The following is a 23,728-nucleotide window of genomic DNA, read 5'->3' on the forward strand; positions in this document are numbered from 1 at the left end:
CAGATACTCATTGAGGCAGGTGAAAGTGCAATTTGACAGCAAGCCCATTAGAGCAAGATCAACAGCAATGCAGTCCTATTGCCACTGCCTTGCAGTGCTGGTGATGAAGCAATTTACTATCCCTCTCTTGGGCTTTTTCTTCAACTGTATGTTATGAGTCATATCATGCTTCCACTCGCTGTTCCTCCTGAGTCTGATTCAGATTCAAGACAGAGTGGAACCCGCAGAGTAGCAAAAAATGCGAGAGGGTTTAGCATCCTTGCTAGTTCTGGCATTTGCACTTAGTCTGGCTTCTCTAATTCCATTGATGGCAGACCATGATGACGGACTTGAAAGCCATATATTTACTCTCCGAGAGACAGATTTTAAGATGTAGACAGGCAGCTCATTTGAGAATCAACACATTAATTAGCCACTTGTAGCACATTTACCTGTGGCAGTAAGTTGCACTGGTGGTGACGACTAAATTCAGTAAGAGTGAAGAGGGGATGGTTAAATACGGTTTCAGTTCTGTCCCCTTGTGTATCAATGTTTGAACAGACACTCTTTTTCTTAATTTATCTACTCTTTGTTATCGTCAGCATCTCATTATAATGCAAGGTCATTGACTGATTCTAAAATGCAGGCTTCCCGCTGTTAGATCACACTTTGGCAAATCTTCCTGCTCTTTACGTGCTGCTCTCTCGGTACAACTCATTTTTAAACTATTCACATTAAATCCAGATTCACAAATGCTTAAGAAAAGCTTTAATCATTTTCTTACAAACAAATCAAAATCCAGTCACTGCTGCATAAAACTTAATTTGCACTTTTGTATTTTATTGTCCATGTTTGAAAGAGTTTCATTTTTTCTTTCGAGATTGCCCACAGGGTCCCTTGTTTCCACTAGTCTTGCAGATAATTGAGTAATTTTCTGTCAGTGGCTTAACCCATCACCAGCCAGAATGCAATGAAATATTTAAAATTTTCATCACGATTGTCTGGTTGCTTTCAACTGCTTGCTGTAGAATAGAAAAATCAAATATAGCCCCCTCCTTAATTTTTTAAAGTTACTTTCATAATAGTGAGATCGGAATTTTGATTCTACAACACACTGTGACGCAAAGTGACGAGGTACAGATTTAAACTCATGGATTTTTCAATCCTGGAATACATGATGGAGAGGAACTTATGGGAGTGAGGCTTTGCTCTCGGAAAAGGAAGAAATAAAGTGGGGGACAGCTTTGTACAACTTGTGGCTAATTCTGGAGCAGCAATTGGAGGGGGTCTAGAAACAAGTTGTCTGTTCATCGTATGCCTGAGGGAATGGAGTGTGTCACAATAAGACTGGAAATAAGCACAAACCAAGTCTCAGAAAGTTGATCATTTCATCATTTTAGGTCACTGTCAATCTGATTTTGGAATAATGTTGTGCATAATTAGTCACAATACAAAATAAACTCATCAATTGTCATTGCTCTCCATGGAAAAGCAACTGGCATCAAGTTGGCATCGCACCCGATGATGTGGGATCCATCTAAGATCGAGAAATGACAATGTGATGCCATAAACACCATTCCATATCCCACCACTCTGATGCAGTATCAACCTCCTGTATCAAGATACTCGCACTACGGAACAATAATTCCAAATGAACTTTGGTTTATAAAAGGAAAATTACAGCAGAAGTGGTGCTAATGTGGTGAATATTGTGGAATTTTGAAAATCAGGAGGCTTTTCATGAGCTCACTCAAAAATGTTTGGTCCTAAAGTGAATGCTGCTGAAATAAGGGCAGAATTTGCAAATTAGATAACAGACTGACTCGCTAATAAGCAACAAAAATAGTCATAGTTCTAATTTGACAATGGAGCCCTCAAGCAAACCCTGAATTATACTGTGACTGCTGTTTACGACATTTATTAATCACTTTGATTTTATTGAAACTGCACTAAAACATTGACAACACATAATAAACTGTTCCATTGGCTGTGGAGTGTTGGGAACTTTCTGAGGTCATGAACGGCGCTAAATGCAAGTTCTTTCTTTAATATAAGTTGCAATGATACTGAGATGTGTGGGAAATGGGTGTTTTGAAAAAAGAAAGATACCTTTGCAGGAATACTATGGAGACTTACAGTAACAACCAAAGAATGGCATTATGTACTTAACAACAACAACTTAAATTTATAATGTAGCTTTTAATGTAGAAAAATATCCCAAGGTGCTAAACAGAGGCATAAAAGAAAAAAAAACCCAGACTGCGCGAAAGAGAGAGATATTAAGGACAGGGTCTTAAAATAGAAGCGGGACGCAGAGAAGAGGATGCGTTTAGGGAGTGGAATGCTGAGAAATACAAGGTGATACATATTAGTGCTAAATTAATAAGTAAGGGAATGTAGTTAGCTTCTTTACAGTAGACTTAATTGTGATAGTTGACCAGACACTAAAAATATCATGAAAGACTACCAGGAATGCTAGAAATACATGAATAGGTTGTTTTATGTGTTGACATTTGTATTTTTTTTTTCTTTTACTTTGCATTAAATGTTTCAACAATGTATGCTGCAACAAAGGGTACAATATAATGGCTGTTCTTTTCATATCTTGGCACTCTTCCCTTCAAGAATAGTATGAAATAGTGAAATGATTTCCAGGCTGATTAACAGTCTGACGGACAGCGATGTGAAGTCTCCTTCCATGGCCGTAACCATCTTTATACCAGTCGATAGGCTGGTGAGTCCTATATGGCAGGAGGGTCCTATATGGCAGGAGGGTTTTATGGACTCCAGCAATCCATATGAAGGGAAGGAGACAGCCACACCACTGGACATGAGCATCAGTTGGATGTCAACCTTGAAGCCAGAGCCAGAGCTCCAGTCTCCACTCACCAGGACTACCTGTAGTGGGGTTTTAAACCCTGCAATTTCTGGCTCGGAGGCAGGAAAGTTATCATTAAGCCAAAGGCACACAATATAGCGGTGTGCAATCAGCACTTTTAAGCATTAAATGGACTACATAGGAAATATTGTGTCCCATTGTAGTCCACAGAGAGAGCAGGATTTAGAGAGGAGAGACAAAGATGGTATGTTAACATATAAAGGAAGCTAATCTATTTTCATTCGAAGACAATAAGAGCTTGCCAGGCTGGCAGTAGATTCTCCAATTGGGACTGAGCTAGACAGACCAGGAAGACTCCAGTTTATGTCTCTGATCTCTGCCGAGTTCGCTGAATTTGGGTGCTCCTGGATTGGAAACAAAAAAAAACCAACAACTTTGATTTCTGCGCTAGATGGCTATCCAGTTGCTTCAAGGCTCATGGGAAGAACAATCACTAGGGCTAAGTATTGATAAATATGTGAAATCATCCCTCCATATGAATCATCGCCTTCAGGAAAGGAGAAGAGAAAATCAAAGTCTTTTTTTAAGAGAAAGATTAAGAGGGGGCAGAAGACTGGGTGATACGATAGGTTAAACAGTGGCCTGTGGGATCTGATCCAGACTGATGGGATTATATTGTCCTTGATCTGCTCACTGCATGAACACTATGTGAAATGAATATCAACTGTCTCAATCCAGTCGCTGGCACAAAACTTGCCTCAATTCATCACAATGAATGCTTTGGCTATCCTATTCAGAGTTCACAGGAACAGTTAAGGCAAACATTGTTATTTTTGAATTTTATTTTAATTTCTAGTTCTCTATCTTTTAAAATATCATTACCAGTTTACTCTTCCCAAATAAAAATACTATCTTTGCAGGGCACAATCCACTCAACTTTTCTGCCCTACCTGACCAAAAGGACAAACCCATCTAATACGCATCCTAACCCAACCTGGGGTCTTCCAACTCCTGAATGCTACCATCCCATCCATCTGATCTGAGTGGAATAGTGGCTAACATCTGCACTATTACACCCTAGTTAATAGCCTTTGGCCTGTCTTTTATTATCTTTTAGGCCAACTGGTCCTATCTTTCTCAGTGCCAGGGAACAGAAGGCCCAACTCTGTATGAGTTTCTGCTGCCAATGCTTTTTGATTTCATGGTTGGATTCCTGCTCATTTAGGAGGAGCACAAAGGATAAAGCAACTCTCCTAAATTACTAGATTGAATGTTGCAGGGGGAAAAACCTAATTTAATAGAATGTCCACATCTTTGGTCTGAAATATGTGAGCTTGAGTGTAAGTGTGAATCTATTTGTCTGTATGTGAGCTTTATATGTTTCTGAGTGTGAGCTTATGTATCTGTCTTAATGCCCAATTCAACCCTCTCCCTTACAATCTGTGCTCCAAGCACTTACTCCTACCTTTGTACCCAGGAAGAGGTGGCACCGCCTCTGTGGTTAACACAGTCTCTCGATCGCCATGACAGATCAGAAAGTGAGAGAAAGAAAAATGGACAGATATCTATTTATACAATGCTTTTCACATCCTCAAGACATTAAAACATGTTCACAGTCAGTGGATTGGTTTTAGAAATGCAGTTACTGTTGTTTTGTATGCAAACACAGTAACTAGTTTGTACTAGCAAGGTCCTATGAATGACTACAAGATGAACACCAGTTTATCTGGGTTTTTTTTGATGGTGTTGGTTGAGAGATGAATGTTGGCCAGGAGAATTCCCTTTTGTTCTTCCAAAAAGTACCATGGGATTTTTTTTAGTCAACTTGAACAGGCAAATGGGGCCTCAGTTTAGCGTCTCATCCACTGACTGGACTGAAGTGTCAGCCTAGGTTATGTAATCAAGAAATGCCACTTGTATCCACAACCGCTGACTCAGAGGTGAGAATGCTACCACTGAGCCAAGCCACTGACACAAGGTAATAGACAGAAAAACACACACGCATACTGGGAATGGAGAGAAAAAGTCTGTGGCAGGCATAGAGCGTGGATGGTAGACAAGACAGATGGAGAAGCAGCAAGGAAGAGACAAAGAATGAGAAAAAGACAAATGGATGGAAACATCATCAATAAAATTAGAAAGCTGTGTGAGCCATATCGAGAAAAAAGGAGGCAGAAAGACTGAGGAAAACAAACAATTGGAGACTAGCAGAGACATAGTTACAGGAAGAGAGAAATACTTTTTTTGTCCATAGCAGTGCCATGGAGGAAATAAACATTACTTTATATACAATGAACTGTTGTGTTACACTTCTGTTGTTCATAGGAAATGTTGTATTGAATATGGCTTCCCACACAAAAATATATTTTTTATGAAAAGGAACGCTATAAGGACATTTTTGTGGCAGAAGGGAATCCTAAGAAGGCTGGCAACCTAAACATCATCATCTATAAATTCAAGTGATATTGGTGTGAGGACATCATGACAAGTACTGCTTCTTGTTCAATCTGCATCTAATTTTCATAGCAGTAACTTTGTTGACTGGTGTACCTTTGGGAATGTGGTTGTTAGTTGGGCGGGTGGGGGGGAGGGTGTTTGTTGCTCAGTACGGGTGGGGGTAACGGTAGCTAGAGCTTCTAATTGGGGTACATGGGTCAGAGAGTGCTGACGGGAAGAAAACGAGTCAGCAATTGCTAATTGGAGGAGGTAGAGGGGATTGTGATTGTGTTGCTACTTGGGTGCCTGTGGGGGGAGGAGACGATGAGTTTTTTTGATTAGAGTAGATTGGGAGCTGGGATTGCTAACTGGAGTTGGTGGTCCAGGGGTTACTCATCGTGATAGATGCTGAACTACAATGAAGAACTGACTGAGCTGTATTCTCTACGGTAATAGTAATAGTTGACGAAACTGACAGTTTGTCAGCTTTTTCCTACGACAGCCTCAACAAGCCCCCAAAGAGTTGCATGCACCTCTGATTACGGGTAACTATCCAAAATGATGCTCTATTGATGAAGGCAGTATGGCAGGTTTGGTACAGGACTGGAGGCGATGTCACATACTTAAACTCTTCACGATATTCGCGTGTCACTAGTCTTATCACGTTAATTAGCCGCGTAGATATTATAGAGACAGCTGCCATGGCGCCTTGTCTGATTCTGAGTGACAATCCGTGACTTTCCTGATCAACTCTGATGTGTTCTCTTTTTCATCAGCAGGAATATGCTCAGAGTAATGAATATTGTTGCACTAATTAGCTGCTGCCCTTAGTTGGAGCTTAGACAAATTAAAGCCAGTTAATTGTGTATCCTGGTATAAAGTAAACCATATTAAATGCCTTAAAATTATGTATTCACATTTTATTTTGAAAGCTGGCATTTATGTAAAAGTGTTGTGTAGATGTTTCTTTTTGAGTTGTGTTGCTGCTGAACATTACAGCCTGATAAAAAGAGATCTAGTCTCTTGGTAGCAGGAGTCAGCCCTTGATTATTTACAGGCAGCAGGAATACCACATTCGCACTTCACTGATTCATGTCTATCCGATTGCAAGTGTTTGCTATAACTCCCAGTCTTTTGAAGTGTAAGGCCTGTAAGCTCACTAAGTAGAAAAGTAGAATGAGATCCTAATTATGGTATCAAGATGGAGACTCATCATCATCATAGGCAGTCCCTCGGGATCGAGGAAGACTTGCTTCCACTCTTAGCATGAGTTCTTAGGTGGCTGTACAGTCCAATACGAGGACCACAGTTTCTGTCACAGGTGGGACAGATAGTCATTGAGGGAAAGGGTGGGCAGGGAGCCTGGTTTGCCGCACACTCCTGCTGCCTGCGCTTGATTTCTGCATGGTCTCGGCGACGATACTCGAGGAGCTCAGCGCCCTCCCGAATGCACTTCCTCCATTTAGGGCGGTCTATGGCCAAGGACTCCCAGGTGTCAGTGGAGATGTTGCACTTTATCAGGGAGGCTTTGAGGGTGTCCTGGTAACGTTTCCTCTGCCCGCCTTTGGCTCATTTGCCGTGGACGAGTTCCGAGTAGAGCGCTTGCTTTGGGAGTCTTGTGTCTGGCATACGAATTATGTGGCCTACCCAGCGAAGCTGATCAAGTGTGGTCAGTGCTTCAATGCTGGGGACGTTGGCCTGGACGAGGACGCTAATGTTTGTGCGTCTGTCCTCCCAGGGGATTTGCAGGATCTTGCGGAGACATCGCTGGTGGTATTTCTCCAGCGACTTGAGGTGTCTCACATGATCCACATCGCTGAGCCATACAGGAGGGTGGTATTACTACGGCTCTGTAGACCATGAGCTTGGTGACAGTTTTGAGGGACTGATCTTCAAACACTCATTCCTCAGGCGACCGAAAGCTGCACTGGCGCACTGGAGGCGGTGTTGGATCTTATCATCAATGCCTGCTCTTGTTGATAGGAGGCTCCCGAGATAGGGAAAGTGGTCCACGTTATCCAGGGCCACACCGTGGATCTTGATGTTTGGGGGGCAGTGCTCTGCGGTGAGGACAGGCTGGTGGAAGACCTTTGTCTTACTAATGTTTAGCGTAAGGCCCATGCTTTCATACACCTCAGTAAATACATTGACTATGTCCTGGAGTTTAGCCTCTGTGTGTGCACAGACGCAGGCGTCGTCCGCGTACTATAGCTCGACGACAGAGGTTGGAATGGTCTTGGACCTGGCCTGGACTATGCAGTGACTCAACACTGCTTATTTATTTTTGAATAAAAATATTGGCCGAGATGTTGGATCGCGCTCAACTTTGGGCACAATCTTGGTGGAGCGTCTATTGAGGACTGTGGCAAATTGGTCTGCTGGCCTTATTTGCTTCTCACTGGTGTGCTGCAGGCACCAGTCGTGGCCCCAGAGGTAGCTCGCCAGTTCTACGGGTGGGGGAGCCAATGAAGAGGGGTTGAGCACCAGCCATCCGCAGATGTGCAGCCTGGAGGAGCCTATTTTAGGTGTGCGCTTTGGATACCTATCGGTGGAGTCCTACCAAAATGGCTGGTTGCGCATGTCTGGTATAAAATGATAAGCACACAGAGCCTGCAATTTTGGTGGCTTAGGCTCCTGCTTTATACCTGTAAGACGGGTGCAGCATGATCCAATTTCTAATCCATTACCTCTCATCAGACCTGTTAATAAAGTTCCATCCTTTAAGAAACATGCATTAATTGCATCGTCTAAAAGATTGATCGACAACTATAGTCGTAGTTCACAGCTAATATTGAATTTGCACTGTTATTGTGTGGTAATTAACTGAAAATTATTTCTAATACTGGTGACAATTGTGTCTCAAATCCTTCTGAATGATCATTACTATCCACCCATGACCAGGAGCATGGAGAGCTCTGTAAGCTAATAAGGCCACAAAACTGAACAAAACATTGTCAAAAATATTCCAGCCTGTAACTCTCACTTGGGTATCTATTACTCTATACATCAGGATTAGATTACAGGCTGTCACTCACTCACAGTTAAACATTATGTTCCATATTAAAATCAACTATCCGAACTCCTGATTTACTCATTGCTTGATTTCCCTCCCTTTTGGGAAAGACCTCCATTTTGGTTGATCCCTCACCCAGATGGCTAAAGTGAAGAGCTCATTGTTAAGGGAACCAGAATGATCAACTACCCCTCTAGCACTGCACATTCGTGCATGAGCATATTGCATCACTGATTCACCCATCATAAAGTTAATATTTTCTGAGAAAGCACGATTGCAATTTCCTGCCTGCATTGCTCCTTACACAATTTGGCCTTATGCCTAGAGATTAGTAGAGAAGACAACTTCAAATCCTGCAGCTGCGGGGATGAAAGGCTTTGTAACTCATCCCAGGTATTCATTATTCTTTACATAATCATAATATAATATAATTAGATTACTGCTTCGAACTGACTCTCAGGTATCTATTGTTATAAATCAATAATCTCAACCTTTAATGAGATTACAAATTGTCACCCTGGTAATCACTATTCTATATTTTATACAAATAAACATTTATAATAAACATCCTTAATTCAACTGGAACTCTGCCATTGTGCAAAACTTTGACCAGAAACAAAGGCAGCTGTTCCTCGGGTGTTGCAAACCCTGTCTTTACAACACTGTTGGAGCTGTGAAAATGCATCTTTCGGCAGGCTTTCTTCACCAGTTTACTTTCCCTTTTCTAGGAAGCCTCAATTTCAAAATTCTCATCCTTATTTTCAAATCCCTCCATGGCCTCGCCCCTCCTATCACTGTAATCTCCTCCAGCCCCACAATCCCCCTGAGATGTCTGCGCTCCTCCAATTATGCCCTCTTGAGCATCCCTGATTATAATTGCTCAACCATTGGTAGCCGTGCCTTCTGTTGCCTAGGCCCCAAGCTCTGGAACTCTCTGCCTAAACCTCTCCACCTCTCCACCACTCTTTCCTCCTTCAAGACGCTCATTAAAACATACCTCTGACCAAGCTTTTGGTCACCTGCACTAATTTTTACTTATGCGGTTCGGTGTCAAATTTTTATCTCATAATACTCCTGTGAAGCGCCTTGGAATGTTTCACTATGTTAAAGGCACTATATAAATACAAGTTGTTGTTATTGAAGCTTGAGGTCTCGACTTCTCTCCACCCCATGAGGACACAGTTGTGAACAGGAATGCAACAGCCTGGTTTTTTTCTGGGCTGTTGCGCCAGCAGAACTGAGGCAGATATCCCAGTCCTGAGCCTGTTTTGTGGGTCCCTGCCGCACCAGTCGGGGAGCAGAGATGTGCAGCTACAGGCGCTGGGGGAATGTTACTGCAGCTAAAATGAGGTGGCCGATGCACTACAAACCCATATTTGTTTCTAAAATGACGAATCCCTCTTATCTGATGGCACTTGCACAGGCCACTCTTCTATATCACCTCTGGTGCAGCCTCTGCTGACTTGTGATTGCTGAATGCCAGGGCATGCTGGGCAGCATTGTTGCCGTGCAAATGGCAGCAAATAAGTCACTCATCTGCAGCTCATTCTCATGCACCTACCCACATGTGGATAGCTACTGTTTCTCGGGTTGTAGCTGTTCTGCACAAAGCAGCGAGTCTTCGAGTTGTTTACCTCTTCTGCCCATCCCAGATCCAACGCAAAATTGGTTATTACGGTGGCATCCTGTGTTCTACTTCCCTGTGGCACAGTGTTTATTGCATGACTAAGTTTCTATCCATGGAATCAAACTTTAGGGTTGTTTCTTAAACAAGTCGAGGTGAAGATGTCACCATTATTCAATGAGTACAATCCCTGTTTCTGTCTACTTTTATAGTATGAAGTATTGGGCTCCTTCCTTCACTGTCTTAACTGTTTTATTCCTCATATTAGAATGCATCAATTTTTCTTTACTCTGAGGGCAGTTAACTTCAGATAAGTGCACACTAAATAGATAAAACCTCTTACTATTTATTTATCTGTGTGGAGTTTTGATGGATTGGGCTATTTCCTCTTGACTGTTTTTATAAAATTCCTAGTCAAAACATGGTTAGTGCAAATAATAGTTGCATTTATATAGCACCTGATCATATCCAAATATTTCAAAATGCTTCATGCTATACATTACTTTTGAAATGCAGTAACTCTTACGGAGGAAAATATGGAGACCATTCTGCAGCTGCAGCATTCTACAAACGAGATGAATGTCTGTTCTTTTTATGAAATATAGCCATTTCATGACTACATTTCCCCGAGAATCATCGAGACAGTGTCAAAGTCTAATCACATTGGAGTGAAATGCAGGATAATAATCGGGGTTTTCACTTTTTTTTACATTTCTGTGTTTGAATAAAATACTGAATGTACTTTTAAGAATTTTATATTTAATCATAGTCCGCTAAATCATTCAAAGGTTTTGCAATTGACTGTTCTGTATCTGTAATTTATTGCTATTCTGAATCAGGCATACATTTCTCAGCAAAGACCTACATTTATCTTATTACTTCTATGAAATGGAACCATGGCATTCTGTGTCTCTGCAGTGTCGAGACATGCACATTAAAAACCGAGCCTGCATAATAAGCACAAAGATTCTTCAAATTTTATCTGACGCTGGCAGCTCATAATGTGGCTCCTCCCAGTGTCAATTCTAGTCTATTAAAGGAAATTCACGAGAAAGAGGCAAAGGATGCAAACCAGCTGGTAACAAAGGGGCCTGAATGTACCTGAGGAGATTGAAGATACTGACTGAAATACAGATCTAACAGTACAGAGGTTTGTTTCAATTCAGCATTTCTAAATAAACAGAGACAAAAATTGTCACCTGATTTTTTTTTTTCCTCATTTTTTAAAAAAAAGGATGGTCGGGCATGTGTTTCACAGCAAGTGAGCTGAAACTGAGAAGGTCACCCTAATAATTACAGCCCAATCAAATGCAATAGGCCTGCAGAGGAGTGTTATACGGATTAGCCCATAACTGTCTGCCATGTCTGAAATATTTCAGTAACTACTGATTGTATCATCATGAAATTTTCACACATGATAGAACTCCATTTGTTAAAGTTGGCAAAATAGTGACATCTGGCATTTAGTCCAAACCGGCGTGAATATCAAACTCATTATCTTACATCTCCCACAAATTCAACTTTAAGAAAGCTCCAGCAAGCTACAGATTTATGTTCTCCTTTCGTCATCCCAAAAATCTAATTTAACATGTACGTTGGATTGGTACTGCTAGAGCACAACCCAGCTCCGATTTAACATAGAAACATAGAAATTTACAGCGCAGAAGGAGGCCATTCCGGCCCATCGTGTCCGCACTGGCCGACAAAGAGCCACACGGCCCTTGGTGAGCAGCCCTAAAGGTTACATATAAACCTATGAACAATGACGGAAAGGCATTCTACACTCCACCCCAACAGGAGCCATGCGGTTTGAAGGAACTTTAAAGTATCATCTTTAGGGGTTCTCTGGAGAATTAACTTAGACACATGCCAGAGAAGACTTGAACTAGCATTTTGAATGTATAATTGTCTCACAGCAGTTAAGCGTCCACACATCTGCATTGCCATTCCTACTGTCGCTTTCTTTACTTCAGATTGGCTTATTAGTTCCTTGCTTTGAATTGGTTGGATAATTTCTTCACCTCTGATTGGCTAGAAATATAGTGAAAGCTGTTTCCAGTATTGGACAGAATTTCCCCTTATTTGTTTATCTTGCTCTCTTCCTAGTTATATGCTATTATTCTTTGTGCTGAGAAAACTTGCACACTTGGTGGAGGGATGGGGGTGGTGGGAGGGGAAGGAGGTCTCTTAGCCTTAGCTGTTGTGGATCTGTGCCGAGGCATTCGGGAGTTAACTAAATGGAATGTATCGACAGGATGTGCACTCCAGGTCAGAAATTTAAGGAATATGTACAAGCTCCCTGAAGAGTGAATCTGAACTTTCTGCAAAATTTACATTTATCAGATCCATTTTGTAAAATTGATGTTTTCTCTCAAAACAATATTTTATTCAATATCACAAATGAGTATATCTCTCTCGACCAGTTAGAACAGAAAATGTAAGCGTAAATACACTCTACGAAAGTGGACAGCATGGGGAAGCTGTGCTGGTAAATATATACATTAAAAATGAATAATGAAGAGAATAGTCCTATATTAATCACATAAAACTGAGCTCCAAGGACTCTGGGTCCATGAGACAGCATCATGGGGTCTGAAAGGTCACCAGCTCTTAGTTCACTAACCACCATATTTAATATGACTCACTACCAGATGTATGCACACAGAAGGTACATAAAATAACTCCTTGTTTTGCTACTCTGTATATTAACAGGTGGAATTGGAGTGAGAGGGTAAGTAATCCGATTGAAAGCACCGTGCTCAGTCCTGTTCATTGTCCATTCAGCTGCAGTGAACTCTTGCTCCTCAAATTTTTGACCCATTAATCCCAGATTCTGTCCACGGTTTAACTGGCTTATTATTACTATCACAAGACTCTTATATTTTTCCCCTCTCTTATTCCACACAATGATGTTTTCAAAACAATGGCCCAGAAATTCATCGGGAGGGTCTTCCTGCGGGCAATTGCCTCCTCGCTGGAGAATTTTACGAATCTATCTGGTGGTCTAGGAGGTGTTACTACAGTTGTACAGGGCCTTGGTGAGGCCACACCTGGAATATTGTGTACAGTTTTGGTCTCCTAACTTGAGGAAGGATTTTCTTGCTATTGAGGGAGTGCAACAAAGGTTCACCAGACTGATTCCCGGGATGGCGGGACTGACATATCAAGAAAGACTGGATCAACTGGGCTTGTATTCACTGGAGTTCAGAAGAATGAGAGGGGATCTCATAGAAAAGTTTAAAATTCTGCTCAGCCAATCAGTTAAGTATTTCACAGGTTCCCATTAATAGCACTGAGACTCTCATATCTATGAGTTCTCAGCGCTATTAATGGGAACAAAACCAAAAAACCAAACACACAAAATAATAAAAAATAAAAAGCAGACCACACATATTTAAAATTAATTGAAATTAAAGTTATTACGTCTTAAAAAAAAATTGGGAAAATATTTTATTTTTGTTTTTTTAATTATGGTTAAAAATAAACTTACCATCGTGGGGAGGGATTTTAACAATAAAATATGTGTTTATAATTTAATTTTATTGTGTTTTTGTATGTTTTAAAACACCTGTGTCTGTAAAAGTAGACTATGCGCCTGCTTTTATCAGGTGCAAGATTTTTGAGGACATTTGCTGGGCAAGATATGCGTAAATCCCGCAATCTTGCCCAAGAAATGTCCTCACTCCCGACATGTCTCCAGCTTGACAGATTGGAAAAGCTGGTTTTCAGCGCATGTGCATTACGCACTGTAAACCGGCTTTTCCGATGCCTTCCCGGGTTCGTAGACACTTCGTACGGGCCCAGGACATCGGAATTTCCACCCCAATATTATCAGAGATTTCCTTCACCCTGCCCACCATTGCCTTCAGCTGTCTTGGCCCAAAACTCTGGAATTCTTTCCTTAAACCTGTCCACTTCTCCAACTCGTTCTCTTCCTTCAATACGCACCTTAAAACCTACCTCTTTGGCCATGCTTTTGGTCACCTACCCTAATATCTCCTTATCTCCTTATATGGCTATTTGACAATGCTCCTGTGATGTTTTACTACGTTAGAGGCGCTATATAATTGCAAGTTATTGTTTATTGTAACCTCCTTCTTTCCGATCGAAGAAGCACAATGTCTCACCAGTGTAGAGTGCAGTATTAGATAATGCAGAGCAGCACAAAAGATGTTATTTGTAGTAAGCCACTCAGATTGTGAGGAAACCTGTTTTTGCCTATGTACACACACAATGATCCTACCAGTTGAATCGTTCCACAGTTGACTGAACCAAAACTTGAGCTGATTCATGCAAACATTACTAAATTTTTCTGCATCATGTATATCGTTTTGTCCACTATAGGACAAGAGGGTCTGTGATAATGTGCTAATATAGGAGAAATCCCCCATATGATGTTAGCTATATTACTTATGCAACAATAAGTAAGAATAAATGAGATGGTGAAATGTGAAGTGCTAGAATGTGGTTTAATGCGATACATTGAATTCCATTCTCATACATACCTTCAACATGGTGGAAGGATCTATGCAGGACACTTTATGATGTATCAGCCACTTTGATGTTCTGGATCTACAAGCCCATTGCTGAATACTAGGATTACTAATCTCCATCTCGTTTACTTGTGAGGGGCTTTGGCTCAGAGGAAAATTTGTATGTTTTTCATTCTGTTGAATTGTGCTGTTGCCCCCTCTATTTTCAATATATCTTCTCTGAGGTGTGGTGCCCAAAATTGAACACAGTACTCCAGATGGGGCTTGATAAAGGCTCTCTACATATGAAACATCACTTCCTCACTTTAAAATTCAAATCCGCTTGAGATAAAAGTCTAATTTCGTTCGCCTTTTTAAACATTATGTTTTGTACCTGTGCACTAGCATTTAATTATTTGTGTACATGGACACTTACATCCGTTTGCTCCTCCACATCTCATCATGTCTCACCATATATTCCGATTCATCTTTCTCGGGTCTAAAGATTTTAGATTTTATCGAATATAACCAGAAATGCTGACAATCTCAGCGGGTCAGGCAGCACCTTTAGAGAAAAAAACAGAGTTAATGTTTCAGGTTGATGACCCTTCGTCAGAACTGGCGAATGTTTGAAAGCAACAGATTCTTAAGGAGCACTGAAAGGGGGAGAGGAAGAAAGAACAAAAGGGAAGGTCTGTGATAGGGTGGAGGACAGGAGAAGTTAGAGAGACAAAACGGATGATGGGCCGACTTGAGATGGCAATGGCAGAAGTTAGAAAAATGTAAGTCTAGATAAGGTCTGAATGGCAGAATAATTACCAGCTGCCATGGGAGACAGATAAAAAAAATTACATAAAATCGGGGGGGTTTAAAGAAAGGAGGGAAGGGAGCCAAAATGGGCAGAGGTTATGGTCTGAAATTGTTGAACTCGATGTTGAGTCCAGAAGGCTGTAAAGTGCCGAAACGAAAGATGAGGTGCTGTTCCTCGAGCTTGCGTTGAGCTTAATTGGAACAGTGTAGGAGGCCGAGGACAGAGATTTCAGAGTGGGAGTGGAGCAGGGAATTAAAGTAACAGGCGACCGGAACTCGGGGTCACATTTACAGACTGAAAGAAGGTGTTTAGCAAAGCGGTCACCCAATCTGCATTTGGTCTCCCCAATGTAGAGGAGACCACATTGTGAACAGAGATTACAGTATACTAAATTGAAAGAAGTACAAGTAAATCGCTGTTTCACCTGGAAGGAGTATTTGGGGCCCTGGACAGTGGGAAGGGAGGAGGTAAAAGGGCAGGTGTTGCATCTCCTGCACTTGCACGGGAAGGTGTTGTGGGAAGGGGAGGGTTTGCTGGGGATAACTGCGGAATGGACCAGGGTGTCGCGGAGGGAGCGGTTCCTTCTGAATACTGAGCGGGAGGGGAGGGGAAGGGAAGCTGTGGTTGGTGGTGGGATCACGCTGGAGGTGGCGGAAATGGCTAAGGATGATCCTTTGAATGTGAAGGCTGAAAGGTGAGGACAAGGGGAACCCTGTCATGGTTCTGAGAGGAAGGGGAAGGGGTGAAGATTTTCTCTGCCTCCTTTTGCAGGTCTCTTGTTGCTTTGTCCGTCCTGACAACTTAGCCAGTTGACATTGGGTTTCAGTGCCTAAATCATTCCATAGCTAAGATTAGGATCAGCATTAATTCCTGTGACATTCCACACAGAACTTCATGCTTGCCACCCTGACATCACTTCCTGAATAATTGCGTGTTGCTTTCCTTCCTTCAGACAATTCATTATGCACAATCCATTCCACTATAAAGTCTCACTGCTTTCAGTTTCTTGCCATTTGAAGTGTTAAATATTGGTAGTAGCCCTTTTAGAATGAGGTTTTGTTCTCCGACCCTCTGGGTCCCCTTCATAAAATGCGGGTTGTGCCAGAGTTTAAATGTTTTATCAGTTAATATAACTATTAAAGCTGTCAATTCTTGAACTGTGGTTCCTCTGTGAATGATTTATTTATGACTTACTGATTTATAATAACTCTTCAATGATAGTAACACATATGTTCTTCCTTGTGAGTTTTTAAATCTTGTGACTCCCGACTGGGTGTTATTAGATGACTCAACTATTGCCCTTAAATTGTACAGACTAGCATAAAGATTGAAAATGCAAGGCACATACAGGCAAATTTCCCTGGAGTTAGAAAGTGATATTATTTTATACTGAGCTTTCATATTATTCCTTTTTTCTGTAGCAATTTGAATTACATGACATTTAGTATAATTTAGAAGGAATATTTTTACGCAACTTGAAATGGGAAAGTATTCAGAATGCAAACAAACCTCATCCAGAGACCAATATATAGCTGGCATGGTTAAAACGTAATGTGCATTTTGAGTATATAGAAGAAAGATGACTCCCTGGTGGAGCTGCTTATTGATATGAACCGAGTACAGGTGAGTGGAGGTTGTAATTAGCTGAGGCCGACAGGCTTTTACTTTAATTGTAACCTCGACCTATCTGTGATATATTCGGAGTAGTGAGGCTCCACTTCAACTCCACTGGGGAGCCCGATCCAGCTCTGAGGGAAACCTATCTGCAGCCACCGTCCTTCAAACAGACTTTCAACTTTTAAACACGGTTGGTCAATAAAATATATATTATACATTATAAAGCATTAAAGACAGAGATTTTTTTTTAAATATACACAAGTACTCCATGCACAGAAGGCAAATCTAAATTTGAAAGAGAAAAGTTAACAGTTCATCTGATGAAAGATCCCACCCAAAATGTGATCTTTCTTTCAGATATCCACAGAAAAGAACATAAGAAATAGGAGCAGGAGTAGGTCATTTGGCCCCTCGAGCCTGCTCATCCATTCAATAAGATCATGGCTGATCTGATCATGGACTCAGCTCCACTTTCCTGCCTGCTCCCCATAACCCTTTACTCCCTTATCGCTCAAAAATCTGTCTATTTCCAACTTAAATATATTCATTGACCCAGCCTCCACAGCTCTCTGAGGCAGAGTATTCCAGAGATTTACAACCCTCTGAAAGAAGAAATTTCTCCTCATCTCCGTTTTAAATGGGCGGCCCCTTACTCTAAGATTATGCCCCCTAGTTTTAGTTTCCCCTATGAGTGGAAATATCCTCTCTGCATCCACCTTGTCGAGCCCCCTCATTATCTTATGTTTAAATAAGATCACCTCTCATTCTTCTGAACTCCAATGTGTATAGGCCCAACCTATCCTTATAAGTCAACCCCCTCATCTCCGGAATCAACCTAGTGAACCCTCTTTGAATAGCCTCCAATGCAAATATATCCTTCCTTAAATACGGAGACCAAAACTGTACGCAGTACTCCAGGTGTGGCCTCTCCAATACCCTGTAAAGTTGTAGCAGGACTTCTCTGCTTTTATACTCGATTCCTCTGGCAATAAAGACCAACATTCCATTTGCCTTCCTGATTAATTGCTGTACCTGCATGCTAACCTTTTGTGTTTCATGCACAAGGACCCCCAGCTCCCTCTGTACTGCAGCACTTTGCAATTGTTCTCCATTTAAATTATAATTTGCTTTTCTATTATTTCTGCCAAAGTGGATAACTTCACATTTTCCCGCAATATACTCCATCTGCCAAATGTTTGCTCACTCACTTAGCCTGTCGATATCCTTTGCAGATTTTTTACAATTTGCTTTCTCATCCACCTTTGTATCATCAGCAAACTTGGCTACATTACACTCGGTCCCGTCATCCAAGTCATTAATATAGATTGTAAATAGTTGAGGACCCAGCACCGATTCCTGCGACACCCCACTAGTCCCTGTTTGTCAACCGGAAAAAGACCCATTTATCCCGACTCTCTGTTTTCTGTTAGTTAGCTAATCCTCTATCCATTTAGCTCCAATCCTGTTAGCTTTTATCTTGTGCAGTAACCTTTTATATCTGTTGTGCATTTCAATAATTTCATTTTACATTAAAGTTGTTGATGTATATGTTTATTCAAAGTTACATTTTTTTAAACATCTATTCAGTGAATTAATATTCACAACCTAGCTATTGCTTCATGTAAGGATGCAGATGGAGCTGTGATAATCAATTCTGGGATCTGGTATATCTTTTGGAATCAATGGTCTTAATTGACTTGACTTAGTATTAGTGAAGGTTAATTGGCAGCAGTTAAGCAATGCAAGAGGAGGAGATAGGTACCAGATTGAAAGGGCCAATTTGAAAAAGGGGGCTCTCTTTATTAGAACAGAGGAGATTAAGGGCTGATTTGATAGAGGTGCTTAAAATTATGAAGGGATAGGACAGAGTAGATAGAGTGAAATAGTTTCTAGTGATTCATGGGTCTAGAACAAGAAATGATTTCATCCAATCATCCACAATATTATTATTGAGTAAACAGACGGTTAGAAAATTTGGTTAGAAAATCAGAGGTTGCAGATAATAAATATTCGACCTGGCCATTTCTTCCATTCTTCCTTAATGCTTAATAGTTTGAAATGAAATGTTCAGAAGGAAATGAATACAAAGTATTACATTTTTTTGTAAGGGGAAAATGGGAAGGTTTCTCCTCCCACGAGCGGGCCCCCTGATATAGAGGGTCGACGCTCGCCCCAACCCGCGTAACAGCCACCGGAGTTAGCAGACAGAGACGAATGGCAAGGTATAACGATCTTTTATTACGAACGTTCGGGAACACCTCTCAGCACAGCCGCCTGTGAGTGGAGATGCTTCCCGAACAGCACAATCATACAACTTTTATACATTTCAAAAACCGCTCCGTTCCCTGGTAAGACCTCCCTAGATCTCGAATTGGACTACGTTATCAGTGCTACTTCTCTAATTAGACTACCTTATTAGTGCTACTTAAGATTGGCAGACCAAGACCCTCGTGACCACCTTAGGCCGTGACTAGAATGACTTCATTAGGTCAGAATTTGTTGATTCTCCTTGATGCCCGTGAGTCTGCCTCGAGCCTCTTCGCAAGGTCTTATCAATGTCTGTTTAGGTTCTCACATCGTATCCTGTCGGGATATTATTGAATTAATAACTTCTGGAGCCTTGGAACTGGAATGTACAAGGCCAAAGAGAGGCCTTTTACCTCCTTATGGGTCGGTGCAGGAACCAGCACTTTAACCCTTGTGCCGCTGGTACCCCTAATGCCAAATGTTTCTCTTACATTTTAAAGAGAATTAATATGACAGTACTTAATTACAGTCAGTGAAAAGTCTGTGATATTGGACATGAAGAGAAAGGGTGGGGGTGGTTAAAAGCGAGAACTAAAACCTAAACTTCATAAAATATTGAACTAACTTACATCTTTCCTTTTTCATCAAGTATCTCTGCAACAGAACTTACTTTTGCTAAAGAGATTCTGCTTCAACAGCACATATATATTCAGGACTTGTTCTCTGGAACTTCACTCCTATCTTGAATGACAGTACAATGCTTTCAGAATATACACAAATAAAAGAAATTAAAAAGCCCCCAAGCATGCAGAAGATATTACAACATAACAAACTCCAAATTCCAAATGAAAACTTTCACTTGTTACATCACTTGCTGTGTGTGTACAGCAGATAATGGAGTAGATAGAAATATTCACTTCTGTCTGGCTTTAGTGTGTCTCAGTGGCAACTCCTGAATACGTACTATATTAATGTGAAAATCTCAGGTGATCCTGTGCATACCTTCCAGTTCTGTGGCCAAGCAAGTAATGTGTAAAGAGGGACTGATATCTGAGAAGAGTGAAAACTATTTTGGGCGATGGGTGATCCTGTATTCATTTTTCCCATACCTCAGATGTGAACAGAATCAATTGAAAGTACTCAGCATAAATGCCACATGCAGGCAGCACAGTGTCTACAGCATGTTGCCATGCCAGTGTGCTGCTCGTCGCGGTGATGGAGTCACAGATTCAATTTCCCCCACACCACTAACATCTTTAACCCTTCTCGATGTGCGGAAATGCTAAGCTAAGCCAAATTCATGCTTAAATAGGGCAGGCAATGTAGATTGATTCATCCTCGCTGTTCTAACATGAACTTTGATGGCTAGTTCAGAGCGGCACAGGCAGTTATGGGTGAGCAGGGCACCCACATAACCTCACCCTCCCGGGAGACAAGAGAAACTCGAATGAATAAAAAAATGTAAATCCTGTACAACTGTCATTTCACTCCCAGATGGCATGCGGTGCCTGCGTTTCCACAGCATGTACTACATCTCGCACCATGAGACGCGCTTAATACAGCTTTTGCTGCCCTGAACACTAATCCCACTATCACCAAATTGCATTAGGTCTCAGCTCAAAGCTTGTCACAGCATTAATTCAGCAGTACCAGTAGTCTGTGCGTGCTCTCTCTCCCCCCCCAGATCTTGTTCTGTCTCTATTCCTAATCCTGTACAGAGTACTTTATTATGAGCCAGTGATTTGTCAGCTGTCCACCTGTTCACTAATATATTCTGATGGCTCGATTCATTTAACAGAATCCACTGCCATGGCCAAGATCCTACATTTGTTACTGGGAATATATCATTTTTTTTTAATTCCAAGGCTAAATTAGTAATGGCATATTTAATTATTTTTCTCCCACAAGTAACAGGTTCCAAATACTTGAGTCATGCTTCAGGGCAGCTGTGTGATGCAGTGGATTTGTGCATGTTTCATTCACCTCTGGGAACTGGATTTGAATCCGTCCTGGAGAAATGGGATGGAAGTCTTCTCCCTCTGCCAGCTGTGGAAATCCAAAGTGAAATTACCTTGTCATATCCAACCCAATTCTGAGTAGGTTTTCTCTTCTGAAAGCAGATTTCCCCTCTTTTTCCTTTTCTTGGCATCGCCCTGTGATTATAAGAACATAAGAACATAAGAATTAGGAACAGGAGTAGGCCATCTAGCCCCTCGAGCCTGCTCCGCCATTCAACAAGATCATGGCTGATCTGGCCGTGGACTCAGCTCCACTTACCCGCCCTCTCCCCGTAACCCTTAATTCCCTTATTGGTTAAAAATCTATCTATCTGTGATTTGAATACATTCAATGAGCTAGCCTCAACTGCTTCCTTGGGCAGAGAATTCCACAGATTCACAACCCTCTGGGAGAAGAAATTCCTTCTCAACTTGGTTTTAATTTGGCTCCCTCGTATTTTGAGGCTGTGCCCCCTAGTTCTAATCTCCCCGAACAGTGGAAACAACCTCTCTGCCTCTATCTTGACTATCCTTTCATTATTTTAAATGTTTCTATAAGATCACCCCTCATCCTTCTGAACTCCAACGAGTAAAGACCCAGTCTACTCAATCTATCATCATAAGGTAACCCTCTCATCTCCGGAATCAACCGTGTGAATTGTCTCTGTACCCCCTCCAAAGCTAGTATATCCTTCCTTAAGTAAGGTGACCAAAACTGCATGCAGTACTCCAGGTGCGGCCTCACCAATACCCTGTACAGTTGCAGCAGGACCTCCCTGCTTTTGTACTCCATCCCTCTCGCAATGATGGCCAACATTCCATTCGTCTTCCTGATTACCTGTTGCACCTGCAAACTAACTTTTTGGGATTCATGCACAAGGACCCCCAGGTTCCTCTGCACTGCAGCATGTTGTAATTTCTCCCCATTCAAATAATATTCCCTTTTACTGTTTTTTTTTTCCAAGGTGGATGACCTCACATTTTCCGACATTGTATTCCATCTGCCAAACCTTAGCCCATTCGCTTAACCTATCTAAATCTCTTTGCAGCCTCTCTGTGTCCTCTACACAACCCGCTTTCCCACCAATCTTTGTGTCATCTGCAAATTTTGTTACACTACACTCTGTCCCCTCTTCCAGGTCATCTATGTATATTGTAAACAGTTGTGGTCCCAGCAACGATCCCTGTGGCACACCACTAATCACCGATTTCCAACCCGAAAAGAACCCATTTATCCCGACTCTCTGCTTTCTGTTCGCCAGCCAATTCTCTATCCATGCTAATACATTTCCTCTGACTCCGCGTACCTTTATCTTCTGCAGTAACCTTTTGTGTGGCACCTTATCGAATGCCTTTTGGAAATCTAAATACACCACATCCATCGGTACACCTCTATCCACCATGCTCATTACATCCTCAAAGAATTCCAGTAAATTAGTTAAACATGATTTCCCCTTCATGAATCCATGTTGCGTCTGCTTTATTGCACTATTCCTATCTAGATGTCTCGCTATTTCTTCCTTAATGATAGCTTCAAGCATTTTCCCCACTACAGATGTTAAACTAACCGGCCTATAGTTACCTGCCTTTTGTCTGCCCCTTTTTTTAAACAGAGGCATTACATTAGCTGCTTTCCAATCCGCTGGTACCTCCCCAGAGTCCAGAGAATTTTGGTAGATTATAACGAATGCATCTGCTATAACTTCCGCCATCTCTTTTAATACCCTGGGATGCATTTCATCAGGACCGGGGGACTTGTCTACCTTGAGTCCCATTAGCCTGTCCAGCATTACCCCCCTCGTGATAGTGATTGTCTCAAGGTCCTCCCTTCCCACATTCCCGTGACCAGCAATTTTTGGCATGGTTTTTGTGTCTTCCACTGTGAAGACCGAAGCAAAATAATTGTTTACGGTCTCAGCCATTTCCACATTTCCCATTATTAAATCCCCCTTCTCATCTTCTAAGGGACCAACATTTACTTTAGTCACTCTTTTCCGTTTTATATATCGGTAAAAGCTTTTACTATCTGTTTTTATGTTTTGCGCAAGTTTACTTTCGTAATCTATCTTTCCTTTCTTTATTGCTTTCTTAGTCATTCTTTGCTGTCGTTTAAAACTTTCCCAGTCTTCTAGTTCCCCACTAACCTTGGCCACCTTATACGCATTGGTTTTTAATTTGATACTCTCCTTTATTTCCTTGGTTATCCATGGCTGGTTATCCCTCCTCTTACCGCCCTTCTTTTTCACTGGAATATATTTTTGTTGAGCACTATGAAAGAGCTCCTTAAAAGTCCTCCACTGTTCCTCAATTGTGCCACCGTTTAGTCTGTGTTTCCAGTCTACTTTAGCCAACTCTGCCCTCATCCCACTGTAGTCCCCTTTGTTTAAGCATAGTACGCTCATTTGAGACACTACTTCAATCTGTATTACAAATTCAACCATATTGTGATCACTCATTCCGAGAGGATCTTTTACCAGGAGATCGTTTATTATTCCTGTCTCATTACACAGGACCAGATCTAAGATAGCTTGCTCCCTTCTAGGTTCTGTAACATACTGTTCTGAGAAACAATCCCGTTTGCATTCTATGAATTCCTCCTCAAGGCTACCCCGTGCGATTTGATTTCACCAATCGATATGTAGATTAAAATCCCCCATGATTACTGCCGTTCCTTTTTCACATGCCTCCATTAT

Source organism: Pristiophorus japonicus, chromosome 4, assembly GCF_044704955.1.
Source record: "Pristiophorus japonicus isolate sPriJap1 chromosome 4, sPriJap1.hap1, whole genome shotgun sequence".
NCBI lineage: Eukaryota > Metazoa > Chordata > Chondrichthyes > Pristiophoridae > Pristiophorus > Pristiophorus japonicus.